Here is a 24,735-nt window from a genome sequence, read left to right on the forward strand (position 1 = left end):
TTAAATAGTTAAAAGGATAAATACATTTTTCCTAATTAGATATTACACTAATATACATGGAATGAAGCATCATGTATTACCTCATAAACATGTGCAAGTTTTGTATCTGTTAAATTTTTAAATAAAAATTATAAATGAATATATATTATATTTATTTTTTAGGGAAACATAAAGTTTGATTTGGAGCTCTGAGAAATCTGGCAATAAAATAAAAACTAAAGAAACACATCATCAAACTAGTATTTATTTATTTAAAAATTATTTTTATTTGAAAGGCAGAGAGCGAGAAAGAGGTAGACATGGGTAGACAGACGGATCTTTCATCCATCAGTCTATACTCAAATGTCTGCAATAGCCAAGACTGGGCCAGGCCAAACTCAGGAGGCTTGAACTCTGTTCAGATCTCCCACAAGGATGGCAGGAATCAAAGTGCTGCTGCCTCTACAAGTACATACTAGCAAAAACCTGGAATCATGAGCACAGCCAGGACTCAAACCCTGGCACCCGGATATAGAATGCAGGAGGCTCAAGTAGAACCTAAGCATTGTACCAAATTCCCAACCAACCAATTTGTTTTAATGTTCTTTAATCTACTTCTCCAAATTTATTTAACAATAATGTCCCCTTACACTTTGAAATATCTGTTAACATCTTATTGAGTAGTAATATTCAATGGAGCACGATTTAGGAAATGTTTGTGTGTACATTCTTCATCTCTGAAGGGTGAAAAAAAACTACAATGGTTATTAAGAACTCAGAAGGTGAACACTCAGCTTGCATTATGATAGGGGTTGCCTTATTATTAGAATTGGCCAAATAATAAGTGAATGATAATAATGGATCAAAATATAACAAATTTTTCAGCACCATGTGAGCTATGAATTTACAATAAAGTGTTAGCAATGGAAATTATATAGACTTAAAGCCAAGTCCATGCAATTGCTGGTTACTTTTAAAATTCAGGACAGGTTTAAGAAATGAATTTGGGCCGGCACCGCAGCTCACTAGGCTAATCCTCTGCCTTGCGGCACCGGCACACGGGGTTCTAGTCCCGGTCGGGGCGCCGGATTCTGTCCCAGTTGCCCCTCTTCCAGGCCAGCTCTCTGCTGTGGCCCGGGAGTGCAGTGGAGGATGGCCCAGGTGCTTGGGCCCTGCACCCCATGGGAGACCAGGAAAAGCACCTGGCTCCTGGCTCCTGCCATCGGATCAGCGCGGTGCGCCGGCCGCAGCGCAACGGCAACGGTGGCCGTTGGAGGGTGAACCAACGGCAAAAGGAAGACCTTTCTCTCTCTCTCTCTGTCTCTCACTGTCCACTCTGCCTGTCAAAAAAAAAAAAAAAAAAAAAAAGAAGAAGAAGAAGAAATGAATTTGCAATAGAATATATAACACAAAATTTAAACTGATTATACATAGGTAAGAATTTAGAAAAATAATAAAAGCTAAATTTTCAAATGGTGAATAGTATCTTCATTAAATTTGGGGACAATTAACTTCCATTCAGAATAGTAGAAATGCCTAATGTGCACACAAAAATTAATTAGTGATTATTGATTAAAATGTAACAAGAAAATCAAAATCATAACAAGAAGAATAAGAAGATGAGCATATTTCCACAATTTGGTGCTAAAGTCTTCCCAAGCAGACTAATGTGATCAGAAGATCAACAAAACAATTCACAGGTATATATCCACTGTACTTAAATAGAACAGATGAGTGAAGTCATAAAAAACAAAATTTGTAGAGAAATAGAAATCTTTAAAAATATCTGCAACAGGAGCTGGTGTTGTAGCACAGTAAGTTAAGTTGTTGCCTACAATGCTGGCATCCCATTTGATGCCAGTTCGAGTCCTGACTGCTCCACTCTGATCCAGCTCATTGTTAATGCACTTGGGAAAGCAGTGGAAGATGGCCCAAGTGCTTGGGCCCCTGCTACCCATGTGGGAGACATGGATGGAATTCAAGGTTCCTGGCTTCAGCCTGGCCCAACACAGCCACTGTGGTCATTTGGGGAGCGAACCGGTGGACAGAAGATCTCTCTCTCTCTCTCCCTCCCTTCCTCTCTCTCTCTAAATACACACACACACACACACACACACACACACACAAGTATATCCCCCTATATAACGCTACCTTTCAAAGAAATACATAAATCTTTAAAAAATATTTGCGGCTGGTGCCACGGCTCAATAGGCTAATCCTCTGCCTGCGGCGCTGGCACACAGGTTCTAGTCCCAGTCGGGGTGCCAGATTCTGTCTTGGTCACTCCTCTTCATGTCCAGCTCTCTGCTGTGGCCCGGGAGTGCAGTGGAGGATGGCCCAAGTGCTTGGGCCCTGCACCCCATGGAAGACCAGGAGAAGCACCTGGCTCCTGGCTTCGGATCAGCGCGGTGCGCCGGCTGCAGGGTGCCTGCTGCAGTGGCCATTGTGGGGTGAACCAACGGAAAAAAGGAAGACCTTTCTCTCTATCTCTCTCTCTCACTGTCCACTCTGCCTGTCAAAAAATAAATAAATAAAAATTTTAAAAAAGAAAAAAAAATTTTGCAACAAATATAACTAATGGTTGTGCAAAACTTCTTAGAAATTTTCCAATTTCATAAGAATGAAGAACTCTCAAATTCATGATTTGTCTTTATAAAGGAAACTCAAGCATGCATTAGCATTTTGAAAAGAGGCTTGAGTCCTTTTAATTCGCATCTATTAGTTTGTCTTAATTAACAAGATACATGATTCTTAGAAATAGCAAGCATTTAAGAAAATAGGAACTCTCAAATATAACATTGGAAAAAGACTGTTTCTTATACAAAAAGATCAGAATTTAAATAATTCTTTCACTATAACACTCTACTACTAGAAATTTTCTCAAAAGAAAGAATTGGAAATATGCAGAATTGTATGTCTATATTCAATGAAGTCTTTAATTTTTAATTGAGAAAATGATAATTAATATGTGGGAGAATTTGTCCCACAGTTAAAATAACGTAGGTTTTGCTAACAAGGTCCAGCTGTACTCAATACTGAGGTCTCAGGCAGTGTGTTAATGTATCATGTGACCAAAGATACCCTAATAGTAGATATTGACCAAGTTGTTACAAGAGTTAAATTAGTTAATACATGTCAAATGCTTTCCAACTGCTAGAAACAGATGCACACACACATACATTTCATACATTCATACATTGACTCAGTGGAAAATTGTATAGTTCTACAGGCTAACTACATAAACCATTCTTTAATATGGAAAATGTTCATGATAGCTTTGTAAACCAAAAACAACTAGGTACATTAGGTACATTAAATATGCCACATTTATATTGTGTGCCCAACTATATATTATATAATTATGCTATATTTTGAAAACATGCTTATCAAACTACTTGTGATGATCATCTTAAATAGAGAGAAGGGAGGTGTTAGGTCAAGGAAAAGGACTAGGAACAAGAGACTCTCCTTTTCTACTTTATATACTCTATAATGTTTAAGGAAACAAATGTGTGCTATTTTATGAATCAGTAACAACAACAAAAGAATACTTAACATTGGAAAACGGATCAATGCCAAGCAACCCTATTTGGTGTATGTTCATGTAACAGCCCACAGTGCTCCCCATGAAGGTAGCACAGACTCCCCATGAAGGTAGCACAGATTATTGATATTGTGCCATATCTCCTCCATTTCAGATTTAAAAAATTTTTAGAGTGCACCCCTACACTCAAAGTTGAGTAAACCTAAGTTCACAGATCCCCACCTAGTAATCATTTTATTTAAAAAACTTCCAACAATTTTATTTCTCAATCTTAAGAACTGAATTCCACATGACTTAATTAATGCTATTACAGGATTAGAATAACATTTAATGACAAACTCAGGGGATGCCATTTAAAAATCATTTTTAAATCTCTTCTGACAAGTAAGACACTGGGTTGAGATACAAAGAGCTAGCTAATCTCAAAGCTGGAGGTTAATCCTAGGATTATGTGTTGTATGTTAATTTCATCATTTGACGAAAAAGACTTAAATGATGTTTCCATGTTTGCTTAAATAATCTCTCACTGAAGCCTTTCATTGAAATTTAATTACAACTGGATGATAATTCTCCTGTCAAGCCTGGAAAATTAATGTGGTCTTATTCAATTTCTGTTTTAAAAAGAAATGCAACTCCAATACTACCCACACCACTGAGGAGAAAGAACACCATATTGCACTTTGTGATTTCAGTACATTAAAAGGAGTAGCACTATGGGAATATCTCCTAGGGATGATTATTTGCTTGAAAAGGGAGTTTTCCATTCATTTAATAACAAAAATTTTCTAAAACTGGACCAATATTTTTGGAGTTCATAAAATAAAACCCTGATATTATTAGAACTAGTTTCTTTTCTGAGAAAAATCTTTCTAATGTTATATAAACTCTCATACTAACTTATTTAAAATGGATCATAATTCAGAGAAACTACTATATTTGAACTGTATCATTGAAATACATTTTGAATTAAAAATTTCTGTTTCATATCTGAAGAAGTAGCCTTTTGTACTGTACCGGACAAAATGATCTGAAGCCACTAGGTTAAGATAAGATTCTAGAACTACTGAAGTCCACTTTGAGATTTTATTTAAGTTGTCCCTAAGGTTTCTGCTTTCAATTCACTCTCTACTTTCTAAATATAATATAAGCATTTGATCAAAATACTTTTTATACTAGCCCTTTGTTCACCACCATTCTTGCCACTACTCTTCAATCAAAACCACCAACATCTCACAACTGAATTTGTGCTATTGTGTTCTTCAATACTTCCCTCCTTTCTGCAGTACTTGCTTCCTGTAGTCTATTTCAAAATTGATTCTTTTAAAATTTAAACTTGGGGCCAATATTGTAGGGCAGCCTGTAAAGCCACCACCTGCAATGCCAGCATCCCATATAAGCAATGGTTCAAGTCAGGCTGCTTCACTTCTGATCCAGCTCTCTGCTAACATTCTTGGGAAAGTAGCAGAAGATGGCTCAAGTGCTTAGGTTCCTGAACCCTTGTGGGAGACCCAGAAGAAACTCTTAGCTTCTGAGTTCAGTCAAGCCCAGCCATGGCCATTGTGGCCATCTGGAGAGTGAACCAGGAGATGGAAGATTTCTGTGTGTGTATCTCTCCCTCTCTAGTTAGCGCTGCCTTTCAAATAAATAAAATAAATCTTTAAAAATAAATAAAATTTAAACCATCATGATACTCTCCTGCACAAAATCACCCAAAGAGCACACTCCTCCCATGACAGAACAAATTCAATGACTTCAGATGGCTTGGGTGACTTGGCCTATCTATCACCCTTCTCTCATTGCAATGCCTCAGAATCACTGCCTTGCATTATAGTCCTAAAATACACCCTTACACTCTTCTACATGGGAAAAACAGCAACAGTTATCTCTATTGCTTACTCCACCACCTCATTTTGCTTTTTGCTTATATGTCACCTGAAGAGAGAACTCCTTTGACTGTTTTGTTTAAAATGAGATCATTCTTATCTCATTACTATCAGTGAAGACAGCTTAAGTGCTTGGGCCCCTACCATCCACGTGTAATAATACGTTTTTGCAGTTTCAGGTTCTTGATTTCAGCCTGGCCCTGCCCCAGTCTTTGTGGCCATTTGTGGAGTGAACCAACATATGGAAGACCTCTCTCTGTGTGTCTCTCCCTGTCTGTCTGTAACTCTGACTTTCAAATAAAAATAAAATAAATCTTTTAAAATTATTTCATACGCTAAGGCCATAAAATATTTTCTTCTGTTATCTTCTGTAAGCAATATTGTTTTCCTTTGCACAAAAGAGTCACAATGCAACCAGAATTGATTTACATTAAGAATGTTTTTGGTTTTTTTTGTTTGTTTGTTTGTTTTGTTTTATTTTTTTTTATTTTTTTTGACAGGCAGAGTGGACAGTGAGAGAGAGAGACAGAGAGAAAGGTCTTCCTTTTGCCGTTGGTTCACCCTCCAATGGCCGCCACGGCTGGCGCGCTGCGGCCGGCGCACTGCACTGATCCAAAAGCAGGAGCCAGGTGCTTCTCCTGGTCTCCCATGGGGTGCAGGGCCCAAGCACCTGGGCCATCCTCCACTGCACTCCCTGGCCACAGCAGAGAGCTGGCCTGGAAGAGGGGCAACCGGGACAGAATCCGGCTCCCCGACCGGGGCTAGAACCCGGTGTGCCGGCGCCACAAGGCAGAGGATTAGCCTAGTGAGCCGCGGCGCTGTCTTACATTAAGAATGTTTTAAGGTAGGAATCAAATTAGTCTTTTTCATGCAAACTTCTAACTATCCAAGTATTAATTATTATATTAATTTGAGAGAATTAAAATGCTTAAAACAATATTTAACACTCTGTCAAGGGAAAACACTACTCCTGAAACATGTACAGAACAAGGCTGAATGTAACTTATAACCTGCTAAACAAAGATGTTTACTTGTGGAACCAGATTCTCTTTAACAAAGCAAAGAGTTAAACTTATATAGGGTTTTTAGGTAGTATGGAGTTTAGTGATTGGCTAAAATTCAGAAACAAGGCCACCAAAGCTGATCTGTTGCTGATAAACATAATTCAGCAATGAGGATATGGAAGGAGGACCATTACACAAAATTAGGAACTAATTTTTATCTTAGTTGTGTTATTATTTCTATTTTTACATCAATTGGATAACAGGAACTTTAAAATTATAATTATTTTTGTGTTTATAAAGCAAAGAGACAGAGAGAGAAAAAGAGAGACAAAATCTCCCATCGGATGTTTCATTCTTCAAGTTATTGTAAGATCAGAGCTGAGCCAGGCTAAAGCCAAAAGCCTGGAAATCATTCTTGGTGTCCCAAGTGGATGTCAGGGAACCAAGTACTTGAATCATCATCTGCGGCCTCCCAGGATGTGTATTAGCACAAAGCTGGATCAAAAGTGGAGGTTTAGAAATGGGATGCAGGCATTCAAGTAATGTCTTAACCACTGTGTCAAACACCTGCCTCAGATAATAGGACCTTTTTTTTTTTAAAAAAAAAATTTTACTTGCAAGTGTATGGGTTAATATCTACCATGTAACTACATGTTTTTTTATTTACTTTTCTAGATCTATGTTTCCTTTCCCCCTTGTTGGCCTTTACTTTATTGACTGAGAAATTTTATCATTCCTTATATCCTCATTGTTCGTTTGAAATACATGCCTGTACAAACACACAGATATACATGTACCATTCTATTCAGTATGTACTCTGAGATTTTGAAATGTTTCTTTGAATTGTAAACCCTGGTGTTAATGCAAACAACTTAGAACATTTTAACAATGCTTACTTTATTTCTTAACTTTGTGATTTGGCAGCTGTGGGTCTTAAAATCTAGATGTATATTTTACATTCCACAAAGTGCTACCATTATTGACCAATACACTTAATATGCAGTCTGATCCACTCACATTGTCACCATTTTTGTGGAACTGTATTATACCTTGAGCCCTTGATTTTCCTTTTCTGATGATGTCATCTTACTGAGTGTGAATTTACTGATAAAGAGTTCTCCGTTTTTTGTTTTGTTTTGTTCTGAAAATGCCTTGGTTACATCTTCATGATTAAAGTGTGATTTTTTTTTAGTATGAAACCTAGTTAGATTTTCTGTTAGTATTTTAAAGACAGTATTGTCTTAGTTTGCTATTATTTTTAACTACTACCACCTATTTTTTGTCAGGAAGTCAGAAGTCAGTGTAATATCTATTATAGTGTAATCTCATTTTTTCACTAAACTTAATAGTTCTTGCGTTTGATTTTCTGCTGTTTAGTTCTGAAGGGCTCATAAGCAGATTTCTTTTTATTTATACTGTCTGGGTCTATAAGGTTTCTTCAGTCTCTGGCTTGATGTATTTTTATCATCACTGAAAAAAAATTCATTGTTTAAATATCCCTTCCTCACATTATCATTTTTTTCCTCCTAGAAACTTAACTGCACTAATTTATCATTGTATCCTCTTTGTCTCCTAACATTTCTTCTGTATTTTACATTTTTATATTGATTTTCCATTCTGGATGAGTATTTCTTACCTGTATATCATTTCAATATTTCCACCTTCAGTTATCCTTACTCTATGTTTATTTCAGTATGATTTTAAAATATACTTGAAAGGCAGAGAGACAAGAGGAAGTTCAAGTTTCTAGTTCACTCCCTATATGCTCACAATAGTTAGGGCTAGGACAGGTAGAAGCCAAGAGTCTCCCACATGTATGTCAAGGACCCAAGTACTTGAGCCATCTTCTACTACCTCTCAGTGTACATTAGCAGGAGTCACGAATAGGGATAGGAACCAAACTCAGGCACTCCAACATGGTATGCAGGCATTCCAAATGGCATCTTCCCTTCCCATCCTACCTTAACCCATTTTTAAACATATCCATCAAGGTCTTAATTTTAATGCATTTTCTGTATTTTGTTTATTTTAATGTATAATTCTAAAATAGCATTTTTAAAATTTTGTTTGTTGTGAAAATAATTTCTATCAACAAAAATTCCCTATCATCTTTTTCCTTCATTAAACACATAGTTACTTTAAACTCTTTCTCATAACTAACATATCTTAATCTTATAAAAGTTTATATTTGCTTGTTTTTCTTTTGTGTCTCATAGTATTCTGTGTCTAGTTATTCTTTATTGCATGCCAGCCATTATAGATGAAAAATTGTTTTTATAAATAACCTGAAGCCTAAAATCATAGGGTATCCTTCCAGACAGGATTTTTATTTGCTTTTTCCAGCTTCCTGGGAACACCATCAATCTAGGTGTAACTCAATTTACAGTGTCAGGTGACTCAAAGGTATATTTTATTCCCTACAAGTGCTAACCTATTTCTAGCTGGTGCTAATTCCCAGGAAGCAAGTGTTAGTGTTCCCAATGAAATAGTAGATAGTGTATCAGACACTCCCCTACTTCGAGAAGCATAAGATTTCAATTTTTGTACCATTATTGCTACATAAAACTGTCAAAAATACTTGTTTGGCTCTGGATCCTTATCTTAGATTGGAAAATGTCCATAGGAAAAGGTTTTCTTAGAGTTCAGGCTCACAGCCCTGTGAGATATGCTCATTCTTTCTGGTTTTGATAGCGGGCTTCATCATTAACAACTTTGTAACACTTTATGCCAAATATCTGCTTGTTGCTAATATACTTGTACAAGTTACCTATCAGAACCAGGTATTTAAAATTATTCAATTTTCCTATTATTTGAAATAAAACGTGGTCATATGGATGAGGAGATGAATGAAGAATCACATGCCAGTATTCTAGAATAGTGAGATGTAGTGAGACCAAGAATCCCAGATGATATACTTCTCAATTGACTCCATGTTACTCTAATCATGAGTAATGATTATTCCCACAACTTTGCCTAAAATATATTTTTAACTTATTTATTATTTTTTCTTTTTTTAAAAAAAGATTTTTATTTATTTATTTGACAGCTAGAGTTACAGACAGTGAGAGAGAGAGAGAGAGAGAGACAGAGTGAAAGGTCTTACTTCCATTGGTTCACTCTCCAAATGGCCACACCGGCCAGAGCTGAGCCGATCTGAAGCCAGGAGCCAGGTGCTTCTTCCTGGTCTCCCATGTGGGTGCAGGGGCCCAAGCACTTGGGCCATCCTCTACTGCTTTCCCAGGCCACAGCAGAGAGCTGGACTGGAAGAGGAGCCACCAGCACTAGATCTGGCGCCCATATGGGATGCTGGCGCTGCAGGCAGAGGATTAACCTAGTGCACCATGGCTCCGGCCCCCTTCTTTTTATTTGAAATGGCAGAGATACAATGAGAAAGGGAAAGAGACAGATGGAGAAAGATTTTCAGTCTGCATGCTCATTCCTCAATATTCAGGGCTAGGCTAGAAGTCAGGAACTCCAACCAAGTTTTCCCACATGTAGGTGGCATGGATGGAATTACTCAAATCATTACCTGCTTCCTCCCAAAATACACATTAGCAGGAAGTTGGATCAGAAGCAGAGGAGCTGGGATTCAAACCAGGTACTTGAATAGGGGAAGCAGTCATCTCATAAAAAGGGAAAGACTGATATTTCAATTAAGTTACAAACACCTCCATTGTTTAAGTTTACCTGAATTGGTCAATATTATTGGAATAGGACTGGTGTATTTGGTATGCTATTAGATATTAACTCAAAGTCCTCTGGAGGTTAAGTGGGGAAGGGAGCCTTGACATGTAGCATACTCCTAATTCCAGGGTCCACATTCTCCCACCACAGATGAGTAAGGATACTAGTGTGATATCATTTGGGAAAGAATACAACCAGCTCTTTTGAGCCAATATGAGCTAATGCCATTGGAGCACTAATTCCAACTGCACAAGTTTTATGTCTTCACATTTTACTTTAATTATATTCTTTCAAGAAGTTTGAACTTTCATAGCAGCAACTGAATTGTTAATGATTTCCAAAAACATAAAAATGTTGTCAAAGATAATCTCATTGTTGCGGAGGGAATTATGGGGTTCTTGATCATTTAATTAATTAATCAAAATATTTAATAACTGTTTATTTTATGTTAGGTAAATGTACAATTCTGAAAATACACATACGGTAACACAGACAAGATATTGCTTCAAAGACTTATATTGTTGTTGGGGGAGACAAACAACAATTGAAATAATCTGTTCTAATAAACTCAACTATGTAGGAGTTTATTAATAGAGTTGTGAAATTAGAAAGAAAGAATAGAAATCTCTAACATAAAATCTTTTTCTTCTATTTTCTCAGCCCTAAAATCTTATTTAGCGAGGATCTAATGCCTTAACTTATTTTGTGTAATTATGGAAACAACTATTTTGATTTATCTGATGAAGTTTCATGCCATTTCATAACTTTCTGAATTAAGTTGACCACAATACTAAAATGATGGAATTTAATGACATGACCATTGAGTAAACATGTATATTCTTTCCTCACCCTCCTCGTCCAGCAAGAAGGGAATAGATGTTTTCAGATCATTGATTTTTAATATTGAGAGGAAATGAAAGGTGATCAGATGTGACAAAAGTGGCTTCCTGTACGACTTGAAGGCAACATAGGCTCTTTTTTTTTTTGGAGTGGGACTTTTAAAAGAATTATTTCTAACAATATTTGCAGAAATACATATTATACCATGGACAAGACATGAATTAGGAATAGAAGCATAATTTATCATTAAGAAGCATTAAGCTATTATGTTGAAACAACTATCAATTAGCTTCCACATAATATCACCCCAGAGAAATGATTAAAGTCTTTAGTTCTTGATATAATAACCACATGCAAAGAATAAAATAGTTACTTATCCAAATGTTAAGCATTATAAATGTATTTTAAATCAGCCATGGATTATATTTATATTCTATATTTCACAGATATTTTCCTAAGGGAGATATGACAGTATTTTCTTATTTAGATATTTACATTTTGTAAAGCTTTCCTTTGACTTCAAAACCTAATTCCAGCCACTGGATTGGGAATATAAGTGCATGATTGTTATTTTCATTATCAAATTAGACAATATGTCTACTTCAAGTACCTCAAGATTATTTACAAACATTTATTGCCAAATACCTATAATGATCCTTTGAGATGTGTAAACTTGAAGTTATGCTAATTATAATTATAATCAAATCCCCATTGTAAACACAGAGATGAAAAATTTATTTACAACATAACATCTGCTAGGCTCTGAAAGTATATATGTTGAGGAGTGAGAGCAAACAATGACAGCAAGCTGGTGGCCAGCATGTCAACAGGGCTTGTGAGACTCTCATCCCTCTCCTTTAAGTGATTTACTCACAGAAGAAAATGAAAATGAGAATATGTGAAGCTAGGTTCATGAAAATTTTTATTTCACCAACAAAAATGACCAAAAAGCATGAGAATATATAAAGAAAGCCTATAAAAATTTTGGTAATACTAACACTATTCTTACTGTAGATTTATTGAGATGGAAGGAGAACACTAAGTAATTATTGTTTCATTCTTCATTCAACTATTAAATTAGAATATCAAAGCTGGAGTTGGCATTGTGGTATGGCAGGGTAATTCACAACTTGCTACACCAGCATCCCATATCAGAATGCCAATTTGAGCCCTGGGCTGTTGTGCTTCAGATCCAGTCCCTGCTAACGCGTGTGGCAAAGCAGCAGAGGGCCTAAATACATGGGTCCCTGCCACCCATGTGGGGAACCAGGTCCTGGCTTTGGCTTGGCCCAGTCCCAACTGTTACAGCCATTTGAAAGTGAAACAGGTGATGGAAGACCCCTCTCTCTTTCTCTCCCTCCATGTTCTGGCCACATCACTAGGTATACTCAATGCTATAGAGAAGATTCCACAAAGCCAAAATGATTTAATCAACATTTCATGAATCTCTAGTGAGAGGTGATCTGGATAACAAAAATCAGTAGGTCTGAGTAACCATTATCAAGAATAAAAAGGAAATTCACTATAGACCAGTCATTTACCTAAAATATCAACCTCAAAAGAAAATTGAACACAATACAACTTTAGCTAATGTCCTTTTTAGACATTTCTACGATTCCATTTGACAAAAATCTCCTAAAGTATGAGTTTTAAACAAGCAGATGTCTGTTTTAATGTGGGCATTTGTTCTTTGAGATTTTTACCAATATGGTCTCATATGAAGATTATGGACAGGAGTGATTAGTCGAGGAGACTAGTATGAGAGCCACTTTGATGGAAGGAGGTGAGAGCAGGTCACTTCACTAACACTGAAGAACACTATTCTTCTTCTGTTGGTGGCATCATGAGTCCTGGAGACTTTGGAAAAGAAGAAATGGTTGAAGGTAAATTGTTAACACAAAATCGGCACTCAAAGTAAATGCCCAGGTTTGGTGCCAGTAGGGAAACATGGTAAACTTATTTCAGCAGTTTTCTCCTGATAAATCAAGCTATTCACTTGACTGGCAGTTGTTACATATGTGCAACCTAACTTACTTCAGTAAGTGCCAGAGTAATTAAGTGAGGTAGAGTGATCCAATGGGCTCCCTGGCCCTAACATACTTTTTAAGGTACAAAAGTCAGGTTACATATGATTATATGGGAAAATGTGTTCTAATTAAAATGCATTGGTGGTGTACCTATGCCATCTTCCCTGTTATTCCCTATAATTTTTTTTTTCAAAGTAAATTTCCAAGTCCAGGAAAAATAGAAAACGAAGCTCATTATCTTGTAAATTGGAAACAGAATTTGTAAAACAAAATAACTTTCTTTAACTTTTTTGTTTACACATTCTAGATGGATTCTCAAAGCTTATTTACTTCCAAAACACCTTCTCCTATTTTCCTCTCTTTTTGTATCTTTCTGTCACAGCGATCTGTTAATTCATGGAATTATAAATACTTTTCCAAGTGCAAGACTTTTTAAAATTGAAAATTATTCTAACATCACTGAAGTCTGTAATTAAATTGCTGATAAAATTACTCACACAAATGCAAATTATATAAATACATATCATATATAATATACATACAAATACATATCATATCATATATTTTTCTGTATAATCTCTCTGATGCTACACAGGATGACTGATACACATCTTCAACAATTTATTTGCCTCAGGTTGGAGACAAAATCTTTTCAGCAGAAAAGAGTCTTGGAAGGACTGCTAAGCTTCATTTGGCAACAATTGTGATGTGTGACAGCACTTAATGAAATATCATATCTTTTCAATTAAAATTTTATATACTGAAGGTTTACTTAATTTACACCAAGTAAGTTTCAAGTCTAGAGCCTAGTGAGGCATCAGAGAATGAACTGTGTGCTATTTTGAAGCATTCATGTGGATACTTCATCATTATTTTTCATCATTTAGAAGAAACACTTTTCCCAAAGTAATAAATATTGAGAGAAATGAGTGTTCTATAATACAACATCTACTTTTATTTTAAATGATTTACCCATTTCTGAAGAGCCAAAAGAAAATAAAGCTTCATCAAAAGTCCTATTCATGCTTTCCAAACCAGAATTAATAGCCTGTCATTTTACTTACGCAGTTCTTTCAGTTCTGTGATTATGGAACAGCGGTTTTCTGATTTGTTTCTTCCAGTGTGGGCAGCTGATTGTTTACTGTGGTTAGCTGATATTTCTGTGGAAGGAAAGCTATCACCAATGCATTGTGGAATGTTCAGTCAGAATCCTGCCCTGTGGTTCTGTCTGAGAATCACAAAGGGGACAAAATATAGTCAGTGCCTCCTTTTTTTTTTTTTCAGTCACAATTAAAAAAGCAGCAGACGTACACATTTTATAAAACATTGATTAAATGCTTCAAACAATTCTCTTAGATAAAATCAGTAGATGCCAGCTTGTCATTAGGAGATTTTCCAGAACCGGAAAAGGCATTTTTAGATAAAATGAATGCTTTGTATTTATTTTTATTATGTCAATGCATGCATATATATGACAAGTTAATGGCCCTAGGAATTATCAAATTAGTAGATTTTGCATCTGTTGATTTTTCTACTCTCAGTCTCGCAGCTAATTTATTTAACTGCTCCTCATTAGGAGTTCTTAGCAAATAATTTCATCATTTAATTTGGTAGGCTTTTAATGCATGGTGAAATCCTTCAAACACTAATATCTTATTATGTGGTATTTATAACACTTTTGATTAAATTGGACTGAAGCTATTTTACTAATAAAGAGCGTTCACAGTTTGAATCCAGTTTATATTACCTTTTTTTTTTTTTTATTATTTGACAGGTAGAATTATAGACAGTGAGAGAGAGAGACAGAGAGAAAGGTCTTCCTTCCGTTGGTTTACTCCACAAATGGCCGCTACAGCTGGCACTGCGCCGATCCAAAACCAGGAGTCAGGTACCTCTTCCTTGTCTCCCACATGGGTTCGGGGCCCAAGCACTTGGGCCATCCTCCTCTGCTCTCCCAAGCCACAGCAGAGAGCTGGACTGGAAGAGGAGCATCCGGGACTAGAACCCGGCACCCATATGGGATGCCGGCACCACTGGCCCCTATAATATCTTTTCAAAAACCGAGATCAAATAGACTTTCCTCATTCCTAATACTATGATCTTTCTACTCTAAACTATGGCCTTGCCAAAGGAGATTTCTTACTGACTTGGCCAACTGGCCCTAAAACAAAAGTAAGGACAAGTACAATTGTTCCATTTGCAGCTTTTAAGCCACAACCATTTCTGTTTTGTGGAACAACAGCTCCAAATAATATATATATATTTTTGACAGACAGAGTGCACAGTGAGAGAGAGAGACAGAGAGAAAGGTCTTCCTTTGCTGTTGGTTCACCCTCCAATGGCTGCCACGGCCAGCGTGCTGCAGCTGGCGCACCTTGCTGATTCGATGGCAGGAGCCAGGTACTTATCCTGGTCTCTCATGGGGTGCAGGGCCCAAGTACTTGGGCCATCCTCCACTGCACTCCCGGGCCACAGCAGAGAGCTGGCCTGGAAGAGGGGCAACCGGGACAGAATCCAGCGCCCCGACCGGGACTAGAACCCGGTGTGCCGGCGCCGCAGGGCGGAGGATTAGCCTAGTGAGCCACGGCGCCGGCCAAGCTCCAAATAATATAGTGATTATCAAGTAAATATATTATTATAATTTAAAAAAAAGTATCAAAAACAACGCTCTGATTGCTGTTAGAAAATAGCCAGCTGGTGGACTAGTTGAGATACATTTACAAACAGGGAATAAGAAGTCAAGGCTGAAATGTTGCTGATAACCTATCTTTTGACCATATTTTCTGTGGTACTCACGAAGCTGACATTTTGCTTCATTCTCATTCTTTCTATTTCTTCATCTGGATGCCACCCTCCTCTCCACTCCCCTGCTTGTCTTCCCGGGACCTCTACTTATCAAGCCCACTGAAGAGGGAGGTAGCAGGTGCTTTTCATATTCTTGTCACCAAATGTGTTTTCCCCCTGCTAAGAATTTTAAAATATCAGTAACTACTTAAACCAATACACTTCCACTCAGTGCATTTTGTCATGTATTATCTCATTTGATCATGAGACTACCTTTGTGAAATAAACCAAGATGAAAACCACTTTGAGAGTCAGAGACCATTGAGGTTCAGCAAGACAAAGTGATCTCAAGGTCCCAAGGCTTGTCTGAGGTAAATCAGAAATAATGATTCAGATCTTCTGACTCCAAACTCTGAACTCTTTGAATCACATCTGTGAGAGCAGAGCACAGACAAGCTTCCTTTAGAAGTATTTACTTTTTGCTCTGTCTGTCCTCTCAGAAGAGGCAGCTATGAGCTGACTGCCCCAGGAGTACTGCCTTAAGTAGTTCCAACCTCTCAGGTCAGACTCAAGGGGAATGCCAGGATGCACTCTCCATTTTCTTACTTTTCAACTGAAAGATCACATGTAGGCTTTTTCCACAAGGAAAATGCCAGCACCAGGCTCAGTGGGACAGGAAACAGATTTAGTGTTGTGTGAAACTCAACACAATTCGGGCAGTGCTTTTTAAGAGAAAGAATACAAAATTATATATGTAAAATTAGGTATTAAAGTAAATGTTTATTTAAGGTGATTAAAGAAATTCAAACTAATTACAAACTTCTACAAAACTGAAACTACAATAACCAGAGAACTGATATGTTATTTATTTACTAACACATATCTGAAATGCTATTTTCCTACATTTTTGGATGATTAGCCTTTGATTGCTTCTTTATATAACAAGGATTCTGCCATGCAATTTTCAATAAATAAACTGAAAGACATAATTCTGTCTTTTCTCTGGCATGTTTTTCTTTCCTATGCTCAAACTCAGGAAACAAACTTCATAAGGCACATTTGTGTTGTGACGTACTTCTGGCCTCCATCTTTGTGTCATGGTGAGAGGGCAGAGTGAACGGAAGAGTATTGTGGGAAGATATTCCTAGACAGGTTAAATAAAGGTTAGTCAATTCTTCCCAGAGGAAGTGCTCAGAAACATCAGCTTAGGAATCACCTTCCCAAATAACCATCTAGCCAGAACTGGTAGCATAAACACACACACACAGTCAGGTTGGAAAATACTCTACACGCTCAGAAGAGAAGCAACAGCTTGTATGGTTCCTTCCCAGCCAGAGGAAGTGTGACAAAGGGAAGATTCTTTCTACAGAAACAGGGCAAAATGTAGTGTGCTTTCAGGAGCAATCCTATGGTAAGTCTCTGGCTTATCTTCCTTTACATTCATTCATTCATTCAGTAAACTCAAATACACACACACACATGCACACACACAAAACCTTCAATGTGCCAGACATATACCAACCAAGCATTAGAAATATAATTAGCATTCCATCTATAATACCTTAGAGCTTACCTTTCGCTGATGAATAAGGAAATTTTATTCCTGATAGATATAAAATCCTGTGCTAGGGGCCAGTGTTGTGGTGTAGAGCAGTTAAGCCATCACCTGAAATGCCCTGGATACCAGTTCCCATCCCAATTACTCCATTTCCCCACTAATGTGCCTGGGAAAGCAGAGAAAGATGGTCCAAGTGTTTGGGCCCCTGCAGACATGTGGGATACCAAGAAGAATCTACAGGCTCCTGGCCTTGGCCTGGATCAGCCCTGGTGGTTGCAGCCATTTGGAGAGTAAACCAGCAGATGAAAGCTCTCTATCTTTCCCTCCCTTTCTCTCTGCAACACTACCTTTCACATAAATCTTTTTATTTTATTTTATTTTTAAATCCTATGGGGGCCAGCGTTGTGGCACAGTGGGTTGAACCAAGGCCTGGAGTGCCAACATCCCACATGAGTGCCAATACAAACTCCAGCTGCTCCACTTCTGATCCAGTTCCCTGCTAATGCACCTGGGAAAACAGAAAGGATGGCCCAAGTGTTTGTGCCCCTGCACCCACATGTGAGACCCAGAGGAAGCTCCTGGCTCCTGACTTCAGCCTGTCACAGCCCTAGCCTTTGCAGCCATTTGGGGAGTGAATGAGCTGATGGAAGATCTCTTTCTTTGTCTCCCCTTTCTTTCTGTAACTCTACCTTTCAGGTAAATAAATAAATCTTTCCAACAAAGATGCATACAGACTGAAAGTGAAAGGCTGGAAAAGATATACCATGCCAACAGAAATGAAAAAAGAGCAGGCGTAGCCATCTTAATATCGGACACAATAAACTTTAACACAAAAACTGTTAGGAGAGACAAAGAGGGGCACTATATAATGATTAAGGGATCAATTCAACAGGAAGATACAACGATTATCAATGTATATGCACCTAATTACAGGGCACCGGTTTATTTAAAAGATTTGTTAAGGGACTTAAAGGGAGACTTAGACTCCAATACAATAGTACTGGGGGACTTCAATACTCCACTCTCAGAAATAGACAGATAAACAGGACAGAAGATCAACAAGGAGACAATAGATTTAAACGATACTATAGCCCAAATGGTTCTAACAGATATCTACAGAACTTTTCATCCTACAGAGAGAGCATTTACATTCTTCCTAGCCGTACACACAACCTTCCTAGGATTGACCACATACTAGGCCATAAGGCAAGTCTCAGCAAATTCAAAAGAATTAGAATCATACGATTCAGCTTCTCAGACCATAAAGGAATGAAATTGTAAATTAGCAACTCAGGAATTCCTAGAACATATGCAAACACATGGAGATTGAACAACATGCTCCTGAATGAACAATGGGTCATAGAAGAAAATAAAAGAGAAATCAAAAACTTTCTGGAAGTAAATGAGGATAACAGCACAACATACCAAAACTTATGGGATACAGCAAAAGCAGTGTTAAGAATAAAGTTTATATCAATAGGTGCCTACATCAAGAAATTGGAAAGGCACCAAATAGATGAGCTTTCAATTCACCTCAAGGATCTAGAAAACCTACACCAAACCAGACCCAAATCTAGTAGGACAAGAGAAATAATTAAAATCAGTGAAGAAATCAACAGGATTGAATCCAAAAAAAATTACAAAAATCAGCCAAATGAGGAGCTGGCTTCTTGAAAAAATAAACAAAATTGACACCCCATTGGCCCAACTAACTGAAAAAAGAAAAGACCGGAATCAATAAAGTCAGAGATGAAAAAGGAAATGTAACAACAGACACTCCAGAAATAAAAAGAATCATCAGAAATTACTACAAGGACCTGTATGCCAGCAAACAGGAAAATCTATCAGAAATGGATAGATTCCTGGACACATGCAACCTACCAAAATTGAACCAGGAAGACATCGAAAACCTAAACAGACCCATAACTGAGACAGAAATTGAAACAGTAATAAAGGCCCTCCCGACAAAGAAAAGCCCAGGACCAGATGGATTCACTGCTGAATTCTACCAGACATTTAAAGAACTAACTCCAATTCTTCTCAAACTATTCAGAACAATCGAAAAAGAGGAAATCCTCCCAAATTCTTTCTATGAAGCAAGTATCACCTTAATTCCTAAGACGGAAAAAGAAGCAGCATTGAGAGAGAATTACAGACCAATATCCCTGATGAACATAGATGCAAAAATCCTCAAGAAAATTCTCGCCAATAGAATGCAACAACACATCAGAAAGATCATCCACCCAGACAAGTGGGAAAAATTCAATTTCGCAAAACAATCAACGTGATACACCACATAAACAGACCGCAGAAGAAAAAACATACGATTATCTCAATAGACACAGAGAAAGCATTTGATAAAATACAACTGCCTTTCATGACGAAAACTCTAAGCAAACTGGGTATGGAAGGAACATTCCTCAATACTATCAAAGCAATTTATGAAAAACCCACACCCAACTGACATCTGGTACCAGACAGGGATGCCCACTCTCACCACTGCTATTCAATATAGTTCTGGAGGTTCTAGCCAGAGCTATTAGGCAAGAAAAAGAAATTAAAGGGATACAAATTGGGAAGGAAGAACTCAAACTATCCCTGTTTGCAGATGACATGATTCTTTATTTAGGGGACCCAAAGAACTCTACTAAGAGACTATTGGAACTCATAGAAGAGTTTGGCAAAGTAGCAGGGTATAAAATCAATGCACAAAAATCAACAGCCTTTGTATACACAGACAATGCCATGGCTGAAAAAGAACTTCTAAGATCAATCCCATTCACAATAGCTACAAAAACAATCAAATACCTTGGAATAAACTTAACCAAGGACGTTAAACATCTCTACGATGAAAATTACAAAACCTTAAAGAAAGAAATAGAAGAGGATTCCAACAAATGGAAAAATCGTCCATGCTCATGGATTGGAAGAATCAATATCATCAAAATGTCCATTCTCCCAAAAGCAATTTACAGATTCAATGCAATACCAATCAAAATACCGAAGACATTCTTCTCAGATCTGGAAAAAAATGATGCTGAAATTCATATGGAGACACAAGAGTTCTCAAATAGCTCAAAAATCTTATAAAACAAAAACAAAGCTAGAGGCATCACGATACCAGATTTCAGGACATACTACAGGGCAGTTGTTATTAAAACAGCAGGGTACTGTTACAGAAACAGATGGATAGACCAATGGAACAGATTTGAAACACCAGAAATCAATCCAAACATCTACAGCCAACTTATATCGATCAAGGATCTAAAACCAATCCCTGGAGTAAGGATAGTCTATTCAATAAATGGTGCTGGGAAAATTGGATTTCCATGTGCAGAAGCATGAAGCAAGACCCCTACCTTTCACCTTACACAAAAATTCTCTCAACATGGATTAAAGACTTAAATCTACGACCTGACACCATCAAGTTATTAGAGAACATTGGAGAAACCCTGCAAGATAAGGTACTGGCAATGACTTCCTAGATATGACCCTGGAGGCACAGGCAAACAAAGCCAAAATCAACTATTGGGATGGCATCAAATTGAGAAGTTTCTGTACTGCAAAAGAAACAGTCAGGAGAGTGAAGAGACATCTGACAGAATAGCAAAAAATATTTGCAAACTACACAACAGATAAGGGTTGATGACCAGAATCTACAAAGAAATCAAGAAACTCCACAACAACAAAACAAACAACCCACTTAAGAGATGGGCCAAGGACCTCAATAGACATTTTTCAAAAGAGGAAATCCAAATGGCCAACAGGCACATGAAAAAATGTTCAAGGTCGCTAGCAATCAGGGAAATGCAAATCAAAACCACAATGAGGTTTCACCTCACCCCGGTTAGAATGGCTCACATTCAGAAATCTACCAACAATAGATGCTGGTGAGGATGTGGGGAAAAAGAGACACTAACCCACTGTTGGTGGGAATGCAAATTGGTGAAGCCACTATGGAAGTCAGTCTGGAGATTCCTCAGAAACCTGAATAATATCCTACCATACAACCCAGCCATCCCACTCCTTGGAATTTACCCAAAGGAATTTAAATTGGCAAACAAAAAAGCGGTCTGCAGCCTAGTGTTTATTGCAGCTCAATTCACAATAGCTAAGACCTGGAACCAACCCAAATGTCCATCAACAGCAGACTGGATAAAGAAATTATGGGACATGTACTCTATAGAATACTATACAGCAGTCAAAAACAATGAAATCCAGCCATTTGCAACAAAATGGAGGAATCTGGAAAACATCATGCTGAGTGAATCAAGCTAGTCCCAAAGGGACAAATATTATATGTTCTCCCTGACTGGAGACAACTAACTGAGCACCAAAGGGGAAACCTTTTGAAGTGAAATGGACACTATGAGAAACAATGACTTGATCAGCTCTTGTCCTGACTATTGATGTACAATGTAATACTTTATCCATTTTACTATTTTTTGTTTTGTTCTAGTACTATTGGTTGAACTCTGTAATTAACACACAATTATTCTTAGGTGTTTAAATTTAACTGAAAAGTGATCCCTGTTAAATATTAGAGTGGGAATAAGAGAGGGAGGAGATGTACAATTTGGGACATGATCAATTGGACTTGCCCCAAATGGTGGAGTTACAAACATGCCAGGGGCCGGTGCCGCGGCTCAATAGGCTAATCCTCTGCCTTGCAGCGCTGGCACACCGGGTTCTAGTCCCGGTCGGGGCGTCGGATTCTGTCCCGGTTGCCCCTCTTCCAGGCCAGCTCTCTGCTGTGGCCCGGGAGTGCAGTGGAGGATGGCCCAAGTGCTTGGGTCCTGCACCCCATGGGAGACCAGGAGAAGCACCTGGCTCCTGCCTTCAGATCGGCGCGGTGCGCCGGCCGCAGCGCACCGGCCGCGGCGGCCATTAGAGTGTGAACCAACAGCGAAGGAAGACCTTTCTCTCTGTCTCTCTCTCTCACTCTCCACTCTGCCTGTCAAAAAAAAAAAAAAAAAAAAAAAAAAAAAAAAAAAAAAAGAAACATGCCAGGGGATTCCAATACAATCCCATCAAGGTGGCATGTACCAATGCCATCTCACTAGTGCAAGTAATGATCAATTTCAGTTCACAATTGATCACACTGATAGGTCTAAGAGTCAAAGGGATCACACATACAAGACTAGTGTCTTCCAATACTAACTGATAGAATCAAAAAGGGAGAGAACGACACAATATGGGAAGCGGGATACACAGCAGACTTATAGAATGGCAGATGTCCTAAATCAGCCCTTAAGGCATTCGGATATGGCTGAAGAGCCCATGAGAGTATTTTAAGCATGGAAAGGCAAGGCACTCTGGAAAAAAAAAAAAAAGACCTAAATGGAAGATCTCCATGAGTGAGATCCCAGTGGAAAGAACAGGGCCATCAAAGAAGGAGGTACCTTTCTCTGAAGGGAGGAGAGAACTTCCACTTTGACTATGACCCTGTCGGAATAAGATTGAAGTCCACGAACTCAAAAGTCTTCCATAGCCTTGGCAACTCATGACTAGAGCCTAGGGAGATTTCTGATGCCATAAACAAGAGTGTCAAATTGTTAAGTCAACAACAGGAGTCACTGTGTACTTATTCCTCATGTAGGATCTCTGTCCTTAATGTGTTGTCCCATGTGAAGTAATGCTATAACTAGTACTGAAACAGTATTTTACACTTTGTGTTTCTATGTGGGTGCAAACTGATGAAATCTTTACTTAATATATACTAGATAGATCTTCTGTATATAAAGAGAATTGAAAATGAATCTTGATGTGAATGGAATGGGAGAGGGAGCGGGAGATGGGAGGGGTGCGAGTGGGAGGGAAATTATGGGGGGGGGGCATTGTAATCCATAAACTGTACTTTGGAAATTTATATTTACTCAATAAAAAAATCTTTTTTAAAAAATAATCCTGTGGTAGTGTCACTCCCCCTCTTCATGGAGGAACAACACTAAACCCTGCCTAGGCTTCCTATCCGAGTCACGGCACCATTATGTCGCTCCCTGTCTTCGTGGAGGAACGACACAGGACCCTGCGCTGTTCTTTTTGTCTGCTCGGCCCTCCCCGGGTTTGCTGCTGGTTCTTCCCGGGTTGGTTACCGACCCTTCCACCTCCGTGGAAGGGCGGTTCCCCCTAGCCACTTTCCCCACTTCCGTGGGGGAGCGGCACACCGCCGGCCGGCTCTCTCGGGGGCTGCTCAGGTGTTCCTTCAGATAGATGTTCCTGGTGCATGTTGTCTCTCTCCTCCTTTATAGTCCTCTTCCACCAATCCCAACTCTGCTACCCACACGCCAAGTATGCTGCTCTCCTCCAATCAGGAGCAGGATCAGCTCCTGCAGGTCATCACTCAAGTTGGCGAGAGGCAGCTGCGTAGAAGTTGTTACTCCCTTCTCAGCGCCATATTTTGGGAGAGCAGATGCATAGAATAAGTCTTAATTCCAGTAACAGTCTAGTCCGAGTTGCTCCCCACAGGTAGGAATCCTAAATATTTGTAGTCTTGTTGGTTTAATGGAATTCTTGATTTCTGAATGTGATTTGAAGTTAACTGGAACATTACTTAGTTCTCATTGTCACAGGAATTGGTATCATAGACACATTTTAATCACTGACGTTTGGCATTTGGGCTTGTGTAATACAAAGAAAGTATTTATAGCAATAGTGGTGGTAACATTATAGAAGCAATTTAATCCAGAAATGAAATATCACTTCCCATGAAATCCATATGACAGTGCTAGGATGAGTTATCTACTATTTTTAAATAAATAGCATAACAGAAAAGCTTTAGATGCCAGCAATGCCTTGAGCAAATTGTAGATAATCACTCATATGGCATGTCATATTTCGGGGCACATTTTCATCACTGTTCATTTTGTTTGTCAGAAATACTTTATATTATAAACAAGACCTTCATCTTAAGGACCTCATTTTGTGATATCTAATTACCTTGCGAAGCTATAATCTTTTGTAAAGTCATAATTTATTCCTACAGAAATATGATTATGACTTCAGGTAAAGAAAACAGTAGAAACAGATGAAACTTTTAAAGTATCCTTTTTCATGTAAATATCTTCAGCAATAAAGTCAAAATTGTAGCTAAATATACTGTTTCTAAAATTTTCTCTGTGCCAGGTGCTGGAAAGTACACAGCTTATTTAAGATGTCTACAAGTGCTACTTCTGCAAGCCTTTTTTTTCCACTTTGATTTGGAAACTTTCAATATCTTACCCAATTTTTATCAGACTATAAATATTTTAAAGTTTCCAAATTCTAGTTTCATCCAAATGGTAAAATTTCTAGAGGACATATTTATGTTAGCAGCTTTCAAGATTAATTTATAAATTGCTGTGTAAGTTCTTGACTTTCTAATATTGCATATTTGAAACAGTAAAAAGGGGACAGGTGTTTGGCCTAGCAGTTAAGATGTTGGCTAAGACAC

The 24,735-nt window shown here is 38.0% G+C and overlaps 1 long non-coding RNA gene across 1 annotated transcript in view; it reads right to left on the minus strand.

Annotated features, from left to right (window-relative positions):
- Nucleotides 1-11,925: 11,925 nt before the first annotated feature.
- Nucleotides 11,926-24,735, minus strand: part of LOC127490341 (uncharacterized) — a 44,434-nt gene continuing 31,624 nt past the window's right edge. Inside the window, exons 2-3 of the long non-coding RNA XR_016229693.1 lie at nt 14,026-14,189; nt 11,926-12,791 (exon numbers count right to left, since the gene is read on the minus strand). This is a non-coding gene — a long non-coding RNA (uncharacterized LOC127490341). The remainder of the gene's footprint in view (nt 12,792-14,025; nt 14,190-24,735) is intronic.

The sequence above is a fragment of the Oryctolagus cuniculus genome, chromosome 2 (genome assembly GCF_051225735.1).
Source record: "Oryctolagus cuniculus isolate XC-2025 breed Fujian yellow rabbit chromosome 2, ASM5122573v1, whole genome shotgun sequence".
NCBI lineage: Eukaryota > Metazoa > Chordata > Mammalia > Lagomorpha > Leporidae > Oryctolagus > Oryctolagus cuniculus.